Here is a 17,304-nt window from a genome sequence, read left to right on the forward strand (position 1 = left end):
CAGGCAAGAAATGATGTGCACTCTCCTGTAGTTCATGTGTTGGCGACCAGTTGCTGCAGACATGGGGCCCTGCCGTGAGGGAATGAATTTCTGTGGCGGGAGAAGAACTCTGGAGAGTGCCAGCTCCTCCGCAGGGTCTGGCATACACCAAAGCTCGCCTTGGGGCATCAGTTCCCACCCAGGTTCACAGCTACAAGCTAGGGGGGAGATGCTTGACAAAAAATGTATTTTAGCTGACATTTGCTTAGGCTTTGAAGCACGCAAAATTATTAGTTGGTAAATGCAACAACAACTGGAAAGCATTAGGAAAAGGTAGCTAAAGGAATGAGATGGCCTCTGGTCATCCCAGGGGCCTGTACCCTGTTCACAATTAATCCCCTTTACTCATCAGTCCTTAGACTGTGTCTGAATCCTGAGCCCAGCTTCGGGCTCCCAGTACAAGAAAGACACTGGACAAATGGTAGGGGAGGCCCCTGAGATGGTCAGGCTGGAGCACTGGTCCTGCGAGGAGAGGCTGGGGGAGCTGAGCTGGTTCAGCCTGGAGCAGAGATGGCTTTGGGGGGACCTGACAGCAGCCCCCAGTGCCTGTGGGGAGGTCACCGAGGAGATGGAGCCCGGCTCTTTCAGTTGGGGCTGGGTGAGAAGGTAGAGACAATGGACGTAAGTTGAAACACAAGAGTTTCAGCCTGGATGACAGGAGACACTTTTTCCCCCATGAGCATGGTCAGGCAGAGGCACGGGTTGCCCGCAGGGGTGGTGCGGTCTCCGTCCCTGGAGGTTTTCAAGTCTCGACTGGATGAAGCCCTGAGTGGCCTGGGCTGACCTCAGAGCTGAACCTGCTCTGAGCAGGAGGTTCCGCCAGAGACCTCCTGCGCTCCCTCCCGCCCTGCATTAGCCTGATGCCAAGTTTTGTTTGATTTTGGCCTGTTTTGTATCAGAAATGTTGCTCTGGCTTAACTCAATTAACTCCAAAGAATGTATATAGATAAGTTCAAATTGTTGCATATGTTGAGAGGACTTTTTAACCTAAATCATACATGAAATTTAGGATGGTGTGACTGGATGTAAATAAATCTGCATTCGGGTTTTTACTTGCATTTTCCTGGGCAGATTAACAAAATATCATTAAATTGTCACAACTTTTCACATAGAAAAAATTCCTTACAGAAAAGTCTGAGCCACCAAAAATCTCATGTTGTTGGTCCGCAGGGACCACCCCTCCCAGTGACAGATAAATGCTGCATTCACCTTACTCAGCATCTCCACTGCTCGGGGCTGCTGGCAGGAGCAGGTTTTGCCAGGAGGGGAGGGTTCCCCTCTCTCTCTCTCTCCCTTTTCACTTTTTTCCTTTACTTCTCCCTCTTGGCTCTCGGCTACTCATAATAGTCCATCACTAACTTCTCCCAGGGTATTTAGCTGACAATTTGGACAGAACTGCTAATAGGTTTGCTAATTGGACAATGAAGAATCCCTTCTGGGGAGTGACTTGTCAGAGCTGAACTGCTTGTAAGATACAAATCCCAATTCTGTTGAACTAATTGGTTTAATTATTTTCTTCAAAGTTGTCTTACTCCTTTTATACCATTACTTTTTTTCCTCAAATGCAACAGGCTTCTTGTGATGGATTGCACCTGGTATTTTATGAGGACTCTTTCGGAATCAACACCAGCAGTCCCACAAGGTTGCAGAACTACCACAGATGTGGTCAAATATTTATCTTGTTTGATTGTCAGCAGAAGAAGCAGTAGTTGCTTGAACATTCAATATTTTATGGTAAACTGTGAGATTTTTTGAAAGAATTTATCTTGTGGCTTCTTTTTTACACAATTGCATATTTGAAAATTCTGTATTATTTTTAATCAAGTTACACCTATAGACTTTTCTAAATCCCTGTCTTTGTTGCACTGTGTTTTTCTCTGTTTCACCAATTTGATGTTTATTATTTTCCTTATTATGTGTACTTTACTATTGCTTACTGCTCCTTACTGGAAGCAGAGTCCAATGTGTTCATACTAAAGCCTTTGATTTAATGCTATTGGAAATCAAACCACCTATTATGTGCAAGATAAGGAAGAAAGGGCAAATGCAGGGAAATACTCACCTGCTTCACTGAGAGAAGTCCAGTATCTCTGTTTCCTAAATCTCTGAGTGTAATGAAAGTAGTTTGCAGCTTGCAAAGCAGCCATGTGAATTTACTTTCCTTATTCTGTAGTTATTCTTCTGTTCAGTCATGATAACAGTTTGAAAGTTAAAATGTGAGTATTTTCTGATTGCCATATTATCTAATCGGAATGGTATTAGGGAATTGCATTATCCTATCTATAACATCTTTTAGGCAAAAAATGAACTCTGCTTCATTAGGGAAGCAGGATAGCGCTTGTGGTGCTTTTTATAAAAGCAGAAAAAATCATTTTGAGACAAAATTATGTCATTGCCAACCTCAGTTTCTCAAAAGAACGATGAGATATGCTGCCAGTGCCTATATAGTTACATGTAGGATTGCATTGCCATGGTATGGAGTTACAGAAAGGTCTTTGAGAACATGTGACTGTGGTACCCTTGCAGTTACAGAGATAGGGAGGACAGGAGCCCTCCGTGAGAAGAGGAGCCTGGCAGACGTGAACCTAGCAATTAGTGTACGTGTCAGTAGGAAAAACAAATGGTCTTTTGCTTTCAACAGCCTATCAGGCCCAAAGGGAATGTTTCACAAATTAATTTGGATCTAGTTAGAGTGCACATACATTTGCTCTAGCTGCTGGCTCATCTGCTCCCAGTCCCCCAAGCTCCACTCGTGCTGGCAGGGTAGCCCTCCTCTTGTCTGTGCCTTCCATTTTGTGTGTGTGCGTGTGTGCGCGTGTGCATGTGCATGTGCTGATGCAAATTGGTCAAAGTGAGTGGAAAGACAAAAACTGATCCCAGGGGAAAACTCACATTTGATTTGGTAAGGCTTTGTGTCGAGCCAACAGCCAAGGATTTCTTTCTGTTCTTTTCTGTGATTTCAGAAAGAGAAAGGAATTCCTCCCTTCAGCATGTGATTCAGCGTTCAGTGGTGATGCAGCTTAGAGCACACCACTTATAGAGTTACCCATTGGCTGGTATTTCATATAGTTCATTTTTCCAGGTAGAACTTTCTTCTCCCTTCTGAGTTTTTTTATTTTATTGTACAACTTTAATTTTGGAGGAGTCATTTGACCATCGAATACAAGCTAATATTTATATATGAATAATGATACATACTGATTTTTATAATAAGGAATAGCAGAGAGACAGGAGCTTAAATCTGGTGTATTCATTTGAATGTGTACATTTAATCATACAAAAGCAATATTCAAATGGCAAGATTTAGCTGCATAGCTTAATACTTACGAAGGCCGGGAGCACAGCAGTAGCAAGGGTTGATTCCTCACCGCTATGCCCATACAAAGCTATCCATTGGGAAGAACGAGTACCTGCATCCTCCACTGCTGCGTGTGACGCCATAAGGCATAGAGCCATGGCTACACAGACCTCTCACTTCTTTTATACATGGGAGGTCAGAAAAGAACTTAGCAATTTAAATAGCAAATGCTGTCATATTAATAGTTTCCTAAGAATTGGGGAAAAAAGATGCTAGAGTGCCCTTTTGAGGCAAAACAGGGCAACCTTGAATGTTTGACCCCCAGAATTTGCTCTGAAGCTCCAGTTTGCACAGGCTGATACGTGGTTGTGAAATGCTCTGAGGATGGTTTCAGCTGGCTCTGACTGTAAGCCAGCTGCAAATGAAGCCAAGAACAAATGCAGCTGGACTAGCAGTTTGTTGTATACAGGTCATCAAAAATTGGTCATGTCCTCCTGGCTGTGAGGAAAAGCCTGCACCACTCCTGTGGGAGTGCAGCGGATTTCAAGGAGAGCGGTTGGTAAGGGCACTGTTTCCACAAAATTCACTGGACTTTTGAAATACATCAAACTGCTTTGTTTTCTAGTTTGCTAGAAAACAACGTGACTTATTTCCTTAATGTATATTCAAAGAAATGCTCCATGGGCTTGCACATTCCTCAGCATTTTTCCTTCTCTCTCTGACAATTTTTTTGGCTTCAGCAAGGATGGATTGCCCTTCACCAAGCACTGAAATGGAGGGACACTTGGAATAAAATGGCACTTAGCATGCATGAGATTTTTTTTCTTGAACCTGAGTGTAGAATGGAGATTTTAATACATGGCTTTGTGCACTTCTTCCAGCTACTTGGATTTCAGACCTGTATTCACTAGAAGCGGAGATGTATAAAATGCAGGATCATCCAGAAACTTGTTTTCCTTTATCTATGAGTAAAATGTACTCTAACACAGAAAGGTCAAGAGCCCATACTTGCATGTGGAGAGCTTTGTGCAGAAGCTGAACTTACTTTTTTAAAAGATTCTGTAAAATAGAGCTGTAAATTTGCCCTAAACTGGATGTTTGATCTGTTCATCTTAAGCCTAGATGATGACTACTGTTACAGCGTTAACGTACTGCTCAAGGCCTCCATAAGGGTCCAACACCTCTGTGTTGGCACAACAAACAGAGATGTTTTTGAACAAAAAAACATTAAAAAGCCTCTGTAATTTAAAACATTGTGAAAACCTTCCTTTGCATTCATGATGTATTTAAATTTTAACATCAGGTCTTGCACTAATTTTTCCAGTACCGTTAACAGTACGTAGTTCCCATATGAAACCACAGTTGCTTGTTCCTGGTGGGCTTTAACAGATAATACTCCTAAGGAATACAATGGAGGCATTTTTTTGCAGCCCAGGGAAAAAGTGTTGAGGCTGGAAAATGCTCACTGTCACTCTGGTATTACTGAAGAAATGAGGTTGTCAGTTAGCCAGGAGTTCCTGAGAATTGCCTTGATATAACTGGTTCTTCTGAAAGAGAAATTTTTTTTTTTGTGGTTTTTTTTTTCCCCTTGTCTTGCCCAATAATCATTTACACATAAATTAAAACTGGCACTACCAGTGGAAATGGTTTACCACTGCCTTGTGCTTCACTCCAGCAGCTACCTCAGTGAACATCTTGGCAATTTCCATGTAGCACAGACAAGTTCATAACGCGTGCATTGCTCCTGCACGCAGCAGCAGCACTTGTACAGCAAAGATACCAGTCAGCTTTACTCCCATACCAGTCAGCTTTACTCCCAGCTATGTTGCTGTGGAGCTTGTATTTTCTTTTCAAGCTCTACTTAAAAATGTAATGGGGTGCAATCTGTCTACTGAGTTCATAGTGCTAATATAGAGAGTATTTCTGTGCAGTTAAAAACAAATTATTGGAATTACCACTATAACACAAACGCGGCAGACCAAGTGCGGAGCTTTCCACATTCCAGAACACCTTACAACCACAAAAACAGATTTTCTGATATTATTCAGCAGTGTCATTTCAAACCCATGCAGTAATGGAAAGATGTAATTGTGCCATTTCAAACATATAGGGTTGTGGGAATAGCGAGTTGTGTAACCAGGCAATTTAACCGAATGGGCAGTGGCCTGTGCCTGATCCGTATCACACAGAAGTTTATGGAGTAGCATGAAGTTACATTGTGTAATTCTGTAAACCAGAAACATTTCTTGCATTTGCTTTTGGTTTTCCTTTTTTAGGAAGAAAATTTAATTACAAACATCATCTCCCCCCCCCCCCCCCAAAATCTGTATCAGTGCATAGTAAAGGGTGATTACAGAAGGCTGATCGATTTTTGAAGTCTGAATATAGCTTCAATTGCTGAAAGAGACAACATCATATTTCTCTAGTCTGTTGTTTACAAAACAAAAGCTATTAAAAATAAGGATATGACAGCAGAGAAAAATATAAAATATACATTTTCTAAGAAGATGCAGGTATTATTTATATTACTACAAATAAAAACATATTTCATTAAGTAGTAACCTGAGCTTATGTTTTAATTGGATCTTAGTATCTGAATAGTTTATTAAAAAGAAAACTATTAGACAGGGATTAATGCAATCGTATTTAATCATCAGTAAAAGTGAGGTACGTGTGTGTTTGTTATTATTGCCCTGGTATACTGTGTGAACAGTGCTTACTGTGGCTGAATAGAGCTTTGGGTTTCAAGTCTCATAAAAATTACGGTCCAGTTTCCTCTGCAGAGTGCTACCTCGGGAGAGCGCTGCCCTGCCAACTCATCACGCTTACTGCCATAACACGTGCTCAGACGGTGGTCCCTGACTGTAGCCTCAGGTAATCACTGCCATGCCCACCCTGCTAGCAGTCCTGTCCCCGTGCATAGGCAGAGCAAAAGAAAGTGTAATTTGCAGCTGCCACCTCTCCTGTAACGTGCTGATGAGTTTCCTGAATGTCAACAAAAGGACTTTACTCCCAGCTCCTGGCCATGCTGGTGCAGGTTAGTAAATATGCAATGTGGGTCGCCTTGCCCACAATCCCAGGTTTTGTTCCATTTCTTAGGCCAGACCAGTCTGTGTCGACATCCTGCCTGGCTTGCTGCCCTGTTTCTGTAGCAAAAAAGTTTTTGTTTAACGTTTAAATAGGCCAGTCTGCCCAGCTCAGAGGAAGCCCAGCCACAGCCTGTTGCAAGCTGGAAATGGATGTTAACAGCTCATCCTCGTTCACCAGTCTTCCAGGCTAACAAGCTTGGACTATTCACCTGTAAAACCAATTTTTTCCTTCCAAGATAATTTACCTGCAAAAGCTAAGTGAGATCCATCTGCCCTAGTGCTGTGCTGGTCCAAGCTCTCTGTTCCATGGTCCCTGCTGAAGCTTTTCTGATTTTCCCTGATGCAGGTTACCTCCAGCTGCCACCCATCTGATGGCATTACTTCAGTGTGAGGAAAGCTTGAGAACTTGCCATGAGACAAATATTCGTCTTATCGGCAGCATGTGCCTCTTTTGCAAAGACGTGTGTAGTTGTAGGACCTTCTTCAGGTTGTCTTATCAAAGGCTCAGAAACCTATATTAAAAGGCAGAGGTGATCACCACTGGGTGTTAGAGCCTACAAGAAAGGCTTGGATATGACCATGGTCATGATTTATGTATGAGTAATATGGCATAAACAACAGAGATAATTTGGAAGCTACCTAATTAAGGCAGTGTTGAGAGACTTCTAGAACTATACATGATCACCTTGTTTATAGCAGGAAAGCACAAAGACCAGAACTGAATGAAGCTCAGCTACCATGGGAAGACTGGTTTGTTCAGCATTAAGTCCACAGCTGTCTCTCACTTTTGGTAACACTCAGTGAGCTTATTTTCAGTGGTGGCACTGGAATCTGGTTGCTTCTCATAACTCCTCCTTTTTGGGTGCATTTCCTCAAGAAATTTCTCTTGACAGAAGCAGGACCTTGTATTTTCCAGCCCTTTTTTAATATATGATCCTTTGCATGATTTCCACGCTCATGTAGCTATATGGTTATATATTGCACTTTGTTATATTTCTTTTTTTTCCCTTTTTTTAAACCTTTTGAATTGTCCATTTGCCATTTACCATCCACCTGTTTCCACATTAGTCTCTTCTGTTGACCCTTTTCTTTATTATTGATGTTTCTCAGCTACTCAGAGGATCATCTTTAATTTCAAAGCTACACATCAGGATTAATTGCTACCCAGATGTTGTACCAACCTCCCATTCCAGCCTCTACAGGCAAACTGAGTTTGCGGCAACTACTGATTTTTTTTTCGCTCAATAGGTGGGATCCAAACGCCAGCCTCTGGCCATCTGGACCCTGCCTGATCATGGTTGATGCCTCAAGGGCCTGTTTTGGTCATTCCCCATCAGCACATTGCAGTTCCCCAAGCACAGCCCAGCTGCCCATTGGCAGCAACTCCTCTGACTCACGTTCCTCCCAGGAGAGCACCATGTGCTGCTGGCGGTGGAGAGCCAAATGCAGACTTTTCCTAATCCTCTCTGTTGACAGTGATGTTTGGCTTCTCCGATTTAATCTCATGATATGTTCCAAGACGAAGCTGCTCCCTGTTTTATGGCTGACTCAGTATTTATCTGTCGACTCAGTGCCTGCTGAGATCATTGGTGATCAACCGCTCTGTGAGCCTTAAAACAAAGTTATTGGCAGAAGGCCTTTTTATACCAACAGGGTTTTTATATTTGGACCTAGAAGGCACAGGGCGGTAGAAGCAGGACCCTGGTGGCTAGCGTGGTCCCTGTAATGGGGGACATTATGTCCCCTTTTTAGGCTCCCAGAGCAGCTCTTCCACCCCTCTGGCTGCTGTTAGTTGCCTTTTCAACTCCTGACGTCCCCCCTGAGCAGCAGAGACCCCACTGCAGGTGGAACGTGTGGTGGATGTACCAGGCTGCTACACGCTGCCCTCGCTTTTGTCACTCTAACTGGTGCACCTTCTCTGAGCCCCTCTTCCCTCCAGGTCTCACTTCATATTCTTTCTTTATATTCTCCAGCCATGAGATATATTTTTGCTAGTTTCCAGGACTGTTCAGCAAATACTGTCCTTCCAAACATGGTTTTCTCAGGGAGTCCTTAATCTTTTTGTTATTTGAACTATTATTTTCACATGGTTTTGTGGTATGTCCTTCAATTTTCCCTGGAGAAAACTACTTTTAGCAAATCTGCAACACCTGTTCCTCTTTTTTATTCCTTTGTGGGGAAGTTATGAAATGCTTAATACATGCTTCTACTTTTGTGAGTCTTTTTCTTGGCCTGGATATGGAACCAGCTACAGTCGCACAAACTCCATCCTTGGTTAAAATCCCTAGCTCGCATACCTGGGAAAACCACAGTAGCTGGGCGGAGAAAGTATAGTCTCCACAACTAAATTACAAGCTGACTTAATTAAGGCAGATTTATTAGGGAGAATTTTATGACAGTGTGTTTTCACCTTTGGCAATAATCTAATCAGCAGCACAGCAGATAGCACGGGGCTGAATAACGCCCCGAGCGCAGCCTGGGATGGAGGGAGGCTGCGCTGGGTCATCCTCAGGTCCACGTCAGCATCTCCCTTCACTGCCCAGGAAGATGGGCAACGGTCCTGGCCCACCCCATTTGTTCATACACAGTGTCCTTTCTCCTAGCAGCCCTTTTTTTGCGTTTGTGGCCTTTTACAGTTCCTGCCCTACTATCCCATCTATTTTTTTTTTTTTAATCTACGCCTGTTTGGGGGTCCCTTACAGTCTCCTGAAATTTTCAGCTGCCCGCTCACTGCTCAACTGCATCTTTGCATTCCCGTTTTGCCCCCCGGTTCAGGTCTCGGTGGAAGCCAGTGTCCGTCTGGGTCACCCTCCCTCCCAGGGAAGCGGGCTGGGGACGGCGGGGGGGACCGCTGCAAGGGCGGCACGCGAGCCCGGTCCGAGGGTGACACCTCAAGCCACGGCCTCAGCCCTGAGCATGGCAAGTTAGAAAGGCCTGAGTGGGGACCCAACCCCTGTCACCCTAAGACAGCGATAAGCCAAGCAGATTTATCACCTGCTGCTCCTGCTTCCACATCTCCTTCTGATGCCCATGATTTTGGCCCGATTTTGGTCAGATTTGATAACTGTCCACTCGGTCATGGGCTTTGCTCCTTTTTGTGGCCACGGAGACCGTCTTCACATACTTGTCTACACTCTTGGGCTCACTGCTTATGAAATAGTTCAAAGAGTATTTTTCAAGGTTTTACAAGTTTGTATGAAGTTAATTCTAGGTGAAAATATAAGCATCAAGAGAGTTTGATCCACAGCTTAGATTTTTAAAAAAAGTCTTCCTAAGTGTAAATTAAGCAACTGAAAAAGCTATTTAGAGCAGTTGCAAAGGTCTTTGAGTTCTTTTGGGGAAGGTTAGATACACATCTCTTGGAGATGATGCAGATATAGTTACTACAAATCAGAAATCCTTCCTCCCTATAAGCATGCAAATTTAAAACAATTAAAATATACAACATTGCCTAATGCTTTAAATAAGCATACACCCAATGCTCATGCAGCCAACAATTAGTTTATCTAACAAAGAGACGAAGAGGAAGACCAAGAAAAATGTGGGGTGACACTTGATCACGATAAGTAAAGGCTAACTCTGAAAAGGTGGTTTCCAAAGAGATATTTTGGTAGCACTTCAGGTGATTGTATGAAAAATAAATCTCACTGTAAACCACAGGATAAATATTCAAGGACACGATCCAAGATAGCATGGTGGTGGGCTTTGCAGAAAGATGTAAGCAAACATGGTAAAGCTATGCAAGCAATACAATAAAATAATTCCCAGAAAGGTATGAATAAGCCAGGGCTGCTGAGACATCACCATTGCACAAAGTAATGAAGAAATCACCAAGAGTGGATACTCATACCTTTTAGAAAGGGGAAGTCATGAAGGAAATGGGAAATAAAGTCAAGACACAGGAATGTAGGCCAATAACACTAGTCATAAGGAAACAAATGTTGTGAAGGTGCAGGGAGTGTGGAAGGAGCACTCGGTTGAAGGACCAAACTGTACAGTCCATCCCAACATAAGCACTGGAGTGTTGAAATAACCAGGGAGCCTGTCAGGAGGGATCAGTGTCAACAGTGAGACTGTGACAGACAAGGGAACAGAAGAGGGAAACAGCTCCAGAGCAGGACATGGCTGTACAACTAGTGGGAAAAGGCCACTGAAACATCAGAAAAGATCTCCAAAAACAGGCAGAGTGCAAAGAGGTACTGACTGGCAGGTTTCACTGCACTTTCCTGGTTTTGTGGAGGGTCACCTCAATGCTTCCTTAGGGATACGATAGGAGTCAGTATTGAAAGAAGCCTTGGTGAAAGCAGATGTCAGGGAATTCACATCAGTTTAAAGGCACGAGTGAGCAAGGAAGAGCCAGTCAGCCCTAACAGCCAGGGAGGGAGCTGGGGGTGTCATGGGCTGGTTGCGCTCATTGCTTGCAGGAGGCATCTGCTTCAGGATGCAACAGCTTACAGGGAAAGCAATAAATCATACAGACACTCAGATGACAACATTGTTGTAAAAAGAATTATGCGATTACAGTTTTCCAAGAATTGGCAAACCTTTAGACCACTGTTTGAGGTCAAGCACTAATAGCAGCCAAGGAGTTACGGAGCTCCTGTGCTTGTCACCATTTTTGTGAGCAAAGATTTGGCATTTTGGGGCTGGGAGATTGTCCTGGTTTCGGCTGGGATAGAGTCAATTTTCTTCCTAGTAGCTGTTATAGTGTTGTGTTTTGGATTTAGTGTGAGAATGATGTTGATAACCCACTGATGGTTTAGTTGTTGCTAAGTAGCGCTTATCTTAAGTTAAGGATTTTTCAGTTTCCCATGCTCTGCCAGCAAGCAGATGTACCAGAAGCTGGGAGGGAGCATAGCTGGGACAGCTAACCCGAAATAGCCAAAGGGATATGCCATACCACAGGACGTCATGCTCAGTATATAAACTGGGAGGAGTTGGCCGTGGGGGCGCGGATCGCTGCTCAGACATCAGTCAACAGGTGATGAGCAATTGCATTGTGCATCACTTGTCTTTTCTTGGGTTATATTTCGCTCTCTTTTTGTAATCTTCCTTTTCATTACTATTATTATTATATTTTATTTTTTATTTCAATTATTAAACTGTTCTTATCTCAGCCCATGAGTTTTACTTGTTTTCAATTCTCCTCCCCATCCCACCAGGGGCAGGGAAGAGTGAGTGAGGGGCTGCGTGGTGCTTAGTTGCTGGCTGGGGTTAAACCACGACAGAGAGGTATTCCCATGGAAGATGTGAATGCTGTTTCTTGGTCACTGCAGGTAACGCAGTATAAGTAGCAGTCATAATTAGTGACCACACTCTCTATTGCCCTGCAAATGACATTTTTGCCAGCTTGGATTTACAACCTCTCATCTCCAAGGTCTTCATCTAAGGCAAAGGGCAAAATGTTGCCATGCGGCAGCAGGAGTTAAAAAAGAACAGGTAGATGCCATGTTTGCAGGAGCTGGACTCTGCACCACTAACTCCTCCGTGGATGATGACAAATGGAGATGTGGCTCAGCCACCTGTGTTGAACAGACACCAGTACATAGAACCATTCTTTGGTGTCGAAGTGCTAATGTGTCCGAACCTGTGTGTGATGGGTCTGTGGGTGTTATTCCACAGAGTGAGAAGGGCTGCAGCAGGCAGAAGGCTGGGTAAATTGAAAAAGCCCCGCAGATTTAAAGAATTGGTTATAAGATAAATAAAGAGAGTATGCTGTGAGATAAAGGTACATAATGGGCGACAGCTGAAAAGATTATAAAGGTGATATGTAAAGAATGTCCTGAATCAATCACCTCCTTTGTGTAAGTATTTATGTTTTGCAAATTATTATCACTTAGCAACCCATGCTGTCCTTTTTATTTTTTTTCAGACTTAAACTGTTTCCTGGGGGTATTATCTCCATCCAGCTCAGCGAAATTAAAACAGTATCTCATTTAACATTGTCTGTAAGTAGATGGAAATAGTTGGCTCCAGATGTGTTACGAATTGCACTTAGAGAAGTAACATGGTTTAGATCATAGAAAGTGGGGCATACTTGGTGTTCAACACTTTCTTATAGAATAGTAATCCATGTTTAGCTTTATGGATCTTATCAAATGCTTGTTCAAGCCAAGTTACGACTCTTGCCAAGAATACTTAATGCCGTGTTTCAGGCGATGAAATGTAAACCAGGAAGGTACCCGGAGGGATGGCTGGGTCCCCCCTCTGCACTGAGGCACCCCCCACCTGCCAGGGAGCCCTGACAGACCCCTGCCTGCAGGCATCCTCGACGCAGGGCAACATCACAGGGAGTTTTGTCTAAGGACTCCCGAAAAATCTCTCTGGAGAGGGATTCTCCAGCCTCTCCCCACACTCCACGCCTTGTACATCTTGGAAATGTTCCCTAATAGCCAGTCAAAATGCTCTTTGTTGCAGAAGGAAAACTGATTTCTTCATGTCTTTGTCTCCACAAATAATATAATATGATCATCTCCTCAAGAAGGTTTCATGTGTTAGAGGATTGTTACCAACTTTGTTCCTAATATTCTTTTCTTGGGCTAAATGAGCCAAGTTCCCCAGTTTTTCCTTTTGAATCCCTTGGACTATATTTCTCCTAAATCTTGTGCTCCTTGAATATTCCTCACTTTGTCCAGGTCTGCAAGCACCACATCCAGACCAGGGCCCAGCACTCCAGTTAATTCACTCAAAGATCTTAGCATATATTAAATCACACCAAATACATGCTCACTTCTGTGTTAGAGGAGTGAAGATAACACTTATCTTCTCCCGGTTCTTCTCACGCCAATTTGCTGCCATGCCAGGGTGACCCACGCTGGTGATCCCAGCCGAACTCCGGCGTGCGCTGACCTCCCACCCGGGCTGCCTGCACCTATTGCCCTTGCTCTTGCATGCTGTTATTTTCAGCACCGTCTAGATGAGGAGTGAGCGAATGGGTGGAGGGCAGGGAGGGGATGATAAGTGGATTTTTCCTCCTCCCTGAAATCTGCTGCCCAGCACTTGTGGCCGGCACGGAGGGAAGCCTGGGCTGGGCTGTGAGTCACCCTCTGCTCCTGCTCCCTTCCCGAGCCAGGAGCTGCCCATTCCCTGCCCGCTGCAAGCTACGGACAAGGCCTCGGCTCCACACTTGCCGCAAAAAAAATCTTCCCTTGCCGCCCATACCCACTGCTGTTGAACAAACACGGCTCCATTCGGAGCAACGCTTCCTTCCCATTTTTCTGGCAGATGAGCCTTGCGCTCCTCCGTGTCACTGCTGCCAGCAGACACCTGCTGCTGCCCTGCTGCACGGCCCAAGAAATGGCCTCACGGTGAAGAACTGCAGCAGTAAAAATGGGTCAAAAAATCTGAAGAAAAACAGCAATTCTCTCATGATGTTGTAACACCTGATGGAGAGCTGAGATAGTACGGGTCTGTGGTGTGGGCATTTACAAACCTGCAGAAAGCTACCAGTTCCTGTCCTGATTAACAGCAAGGAAAGCTTAAACATGCTATGTCATTTTACTGACAGCTGCATCAATGCCAGAGGTACAGAGCCAAAGGTAGAGGTGAACTGAGGAATTAAGCAATAGGTAGCTTTTAAGTGTTAAAAACAACATGTCTATGGCCGTAGCATTCCACTGAGAGTTCCCTTTAATGCCTGAGCCTCTCAAACCCGCAAGCTATCCACTGAGAGATGCTCTCCACCAGTGCCTGTCCACGCTGCAGCTGTGTGTGGGACAGGACGGACCCTGCCTGGGCTGCGCTGGGGGAGCGGTGCCATCGGAAAGTGGGTGCACACACCCCGGCACTGCTCCAGTACTGCCAGCTCGGGGGCATCAAACAATCAGGAGCCTGGCATAGAAATCATGGGAGTTTTTACTGTCATGAACACTTCTCATTTGTTGTGTTTTGGTTTTATTTAATTAGTTCTTTTTATTAGAGCACTTGGCTACTTTAAGATGACTCTTTGTTTCTTCTATCCACAATCTGCAGAATTACAAATGTACTGTGGCAGCTGGTTTTGATTTGACACCTTCTGATGGCTTGTGTTGTTTGCAGAGATTTTCACATGCTCCAGGTGATCCAAGCAGCCCTGGCTTTTCTGAGAGGGAATCCATCATCAGCCAACACTTGGAAAATCCTGCAAACCCATGAACAGCATTGCATGGCCATCATTTTGAGATGGTTCTGTATGAAGGTGCTGTGTGCAAGTAGTGCCAGTTCTCATGCTGCAGCACTATTTTCCAGTTATTTCTTTCCTATGCAAAACCTAAGCCCTCCCCACGTGTGATGGGGAAGAGAGACTCCCACTCAGCATCTCTGAGGGAGGGGAGGCTTTTCTCACCCTGCCCTCTGTTCCAGCAAGAAGTGGTCCTTCTCTCCCATGCACCAGTGCTGCAGGGACCCGCCGAGGCAGCAGGTAGCGAAGCCGCCCTGGTACTAACTAGGCCAGCCTGGGGCCATTAGTCATCTGCTCTTCCCATGCCTCATTGCCTGTGCCCTGAACAGATGTGTTCGACTGCCTTTATGTAAACCCCGCCAAAGGGCTGGCTGGTGCCGGGGGGGCGGCCACCGCACCCACTGCACGCCACCGCGCATCAGCCCAGCGCTCATCCGGGACCTTGTGCTTGGACTGACTTCGAAGCCTGCCAAGAAAAGGCAGAGGTGCCCATGAGTGAGATGCAGGAGGACCTGCTGCAACGGTGTCAGCCCTGAGCTGAAAAGCCCACTTGGAGCAAAAGCCCCCGTCCTGGCTGGTAGGGCTGACCCTCTCCTCCCGCCCTCCCGGCTGGGGCTGCACCGTCAGGATAAAGGGTTGTTGGCAGGTTTTGTGTCAGAAGAGGTTGGGGGGGAGGCTCAGCCCCCTCCTGGCTCCCGGACCCAGAGGCTCTGCCCCATCTCAAGCCAACAGTCCTGGTGGTGTTTTAACAATCATGAGGGATTCGGTTTGGTCTAATCCCCTGTGCAGCCAGTGAGCGAGTTCTTATCTTGACTTAACCTACAGGTAGAACGACTCTGGTCATACTGCCAGCATATTTCAGGGGTTTATGTCCACACCCCTGTGGCGTACGCGCTCCAATATCCCTCAGGTAGTGTTTCATCATTGGTTATGCTTCAAGCCTCTGCAATCAGATACGGTTATCTGAGCAACAGGGAGAAATATTTACCAAAATGAATTTTAGAGGGAAAAATGGGGAAGAAAGACAGAAGGGAGGAAAAAAGAACTGAAAGTGGAAACTCAGCGTTATTTGAAATACACACTGATGTTTGTTAGAAAGTTAATCGGTTTATCTTTTGCACTTTGGCAGTTCTATATGTGAAGATTTATCTCATGCAATAAATTCTTTTCCTTCTGGTTTGCATGGTAATTTGATTTTTAAGATATTTGTTTCTTCCCTCTCCCACACATTTAGCTCCTGCTAATGGTGAGGGAGGTTGTTGGTGAGGACTTCAAGAGAACTTGGATTGTGATGAGCCGGGGATGTTGGAAGTCCAGTTCTGGATAACATTTCTACATTTTTACTGTTCTTCAGTAAACACTCACTAATTCTTTCCCAGAGTTTCCTCTTACGGGATGTTGTCTTGGCTATGATCCACAGGGGATGGCTGAGATCTGGGTACAGATTGCTAAGCGGAGGTGTTACCACACACAGAGATACCCCTGTGTGCAGGTGACCAACCCCAAATACCATTCCCCTGCAGAAGCAGCCCATTAGGCCGAGGAACACCCCTTCCTCAGGACCCTTTAGTCAGGACCCTTTAGTCTTTGCATGAGAAAACAGGACCTTGGCTACTCCTGTGGCCATGACTTTGGGCAGAGCAGCTCAGTGACCTTGTGTTCTTCTACCAAACTCTTTGGGGATGCCTGATGACATCATCTACCCACCTGGTGTCCTGGTGGGACCTTGGGGAGACAGAAATGCAGAAGCTGCTATAAACAACAGCTTAGTAGACCATCACCATCTATCGCCATCTCTGCGTATGAGCATGCTGCTGTGAGGAAAGCTGCTCCTGGGGGCTGGCAGATGCTTTGTGCTTGCCTCTTCCCCTGTCTGGTCCCCTCTGCAGCCTACTACATTGCTTCCCCACGCCTGGCTTACAGGAGGTGGTGTGTTGTACCTGGTAGTGGGGTGCAATAAACCCCACTGCGGTCTCCTACAACCACAGAGCTCAGGGTAGGACAGACAGCGACAGAATTCACAAACACATTTTTCTTGTAGCTAGGGAACAAGAAAAAGAAAGTGACAAAGCCTGAATGGTCTTGTGGAGAAGATGACTTTAGGACACAGGTCTGCAGGTCACAGGCCTGTCTCCTGGTCCTGTGCTGACAGCTGCTTGACATTAGGGCACTCAGGTTGCCTTCTCCATGCTCTGGCATTCCTCACCTCTAAAATGGAAATTTCTGCTTCCCTGGTGGCAGATCCAGCTGGTTAATCACCATGGGCTTCTCTGAGCTCCGGAAATGGAAAGTTGCACCAAAACTTGGTGTTGTTGCTGCTGGTACTGTCCACAGCCCTGAGGGATTCAAATAGGATTTCTGCTCTCTGCAGAAGTTGCTCATCTGGCTCTTCAGGACGCACCCTGACTTGTGACTGCCATCTCGGCACTTAATGAAGGGGTTAATGGACATCTCCTCCTCCCTGCTCAGCACAGTGGTAATGGCAGCCTGGACCCTTCAGGGAGAGCATGAACAGATCTCATCAGGGATCTCCTTTACAACACTAAAACACATTCCTGAAATCATGTGTTGTCTTGTGAATATCTGATGTAGCACAGGTTATAAAGACATCTTTGTGGACACAGAAAGTGTTAAAAAGTACCTACCTATTGTGTTGCAAAGGCCATGCATTGCAAACTTGGGAAAGTATGTTAGGCAGCATGCATTTTACCCTTAAGCAA

This window comes from Buteo buteo, chromosome 18 (genome assembly GCF_964188355.1).
Source record: "Buteo buteo chromosome 18, bButBut1.hap1.1, whole genome shotgun sequence".
NCBI lineage: Eukaryota > Metazoa > Chordata > Aves > Accipitriformes > Accipitridae > Buteo > Buteo buteo.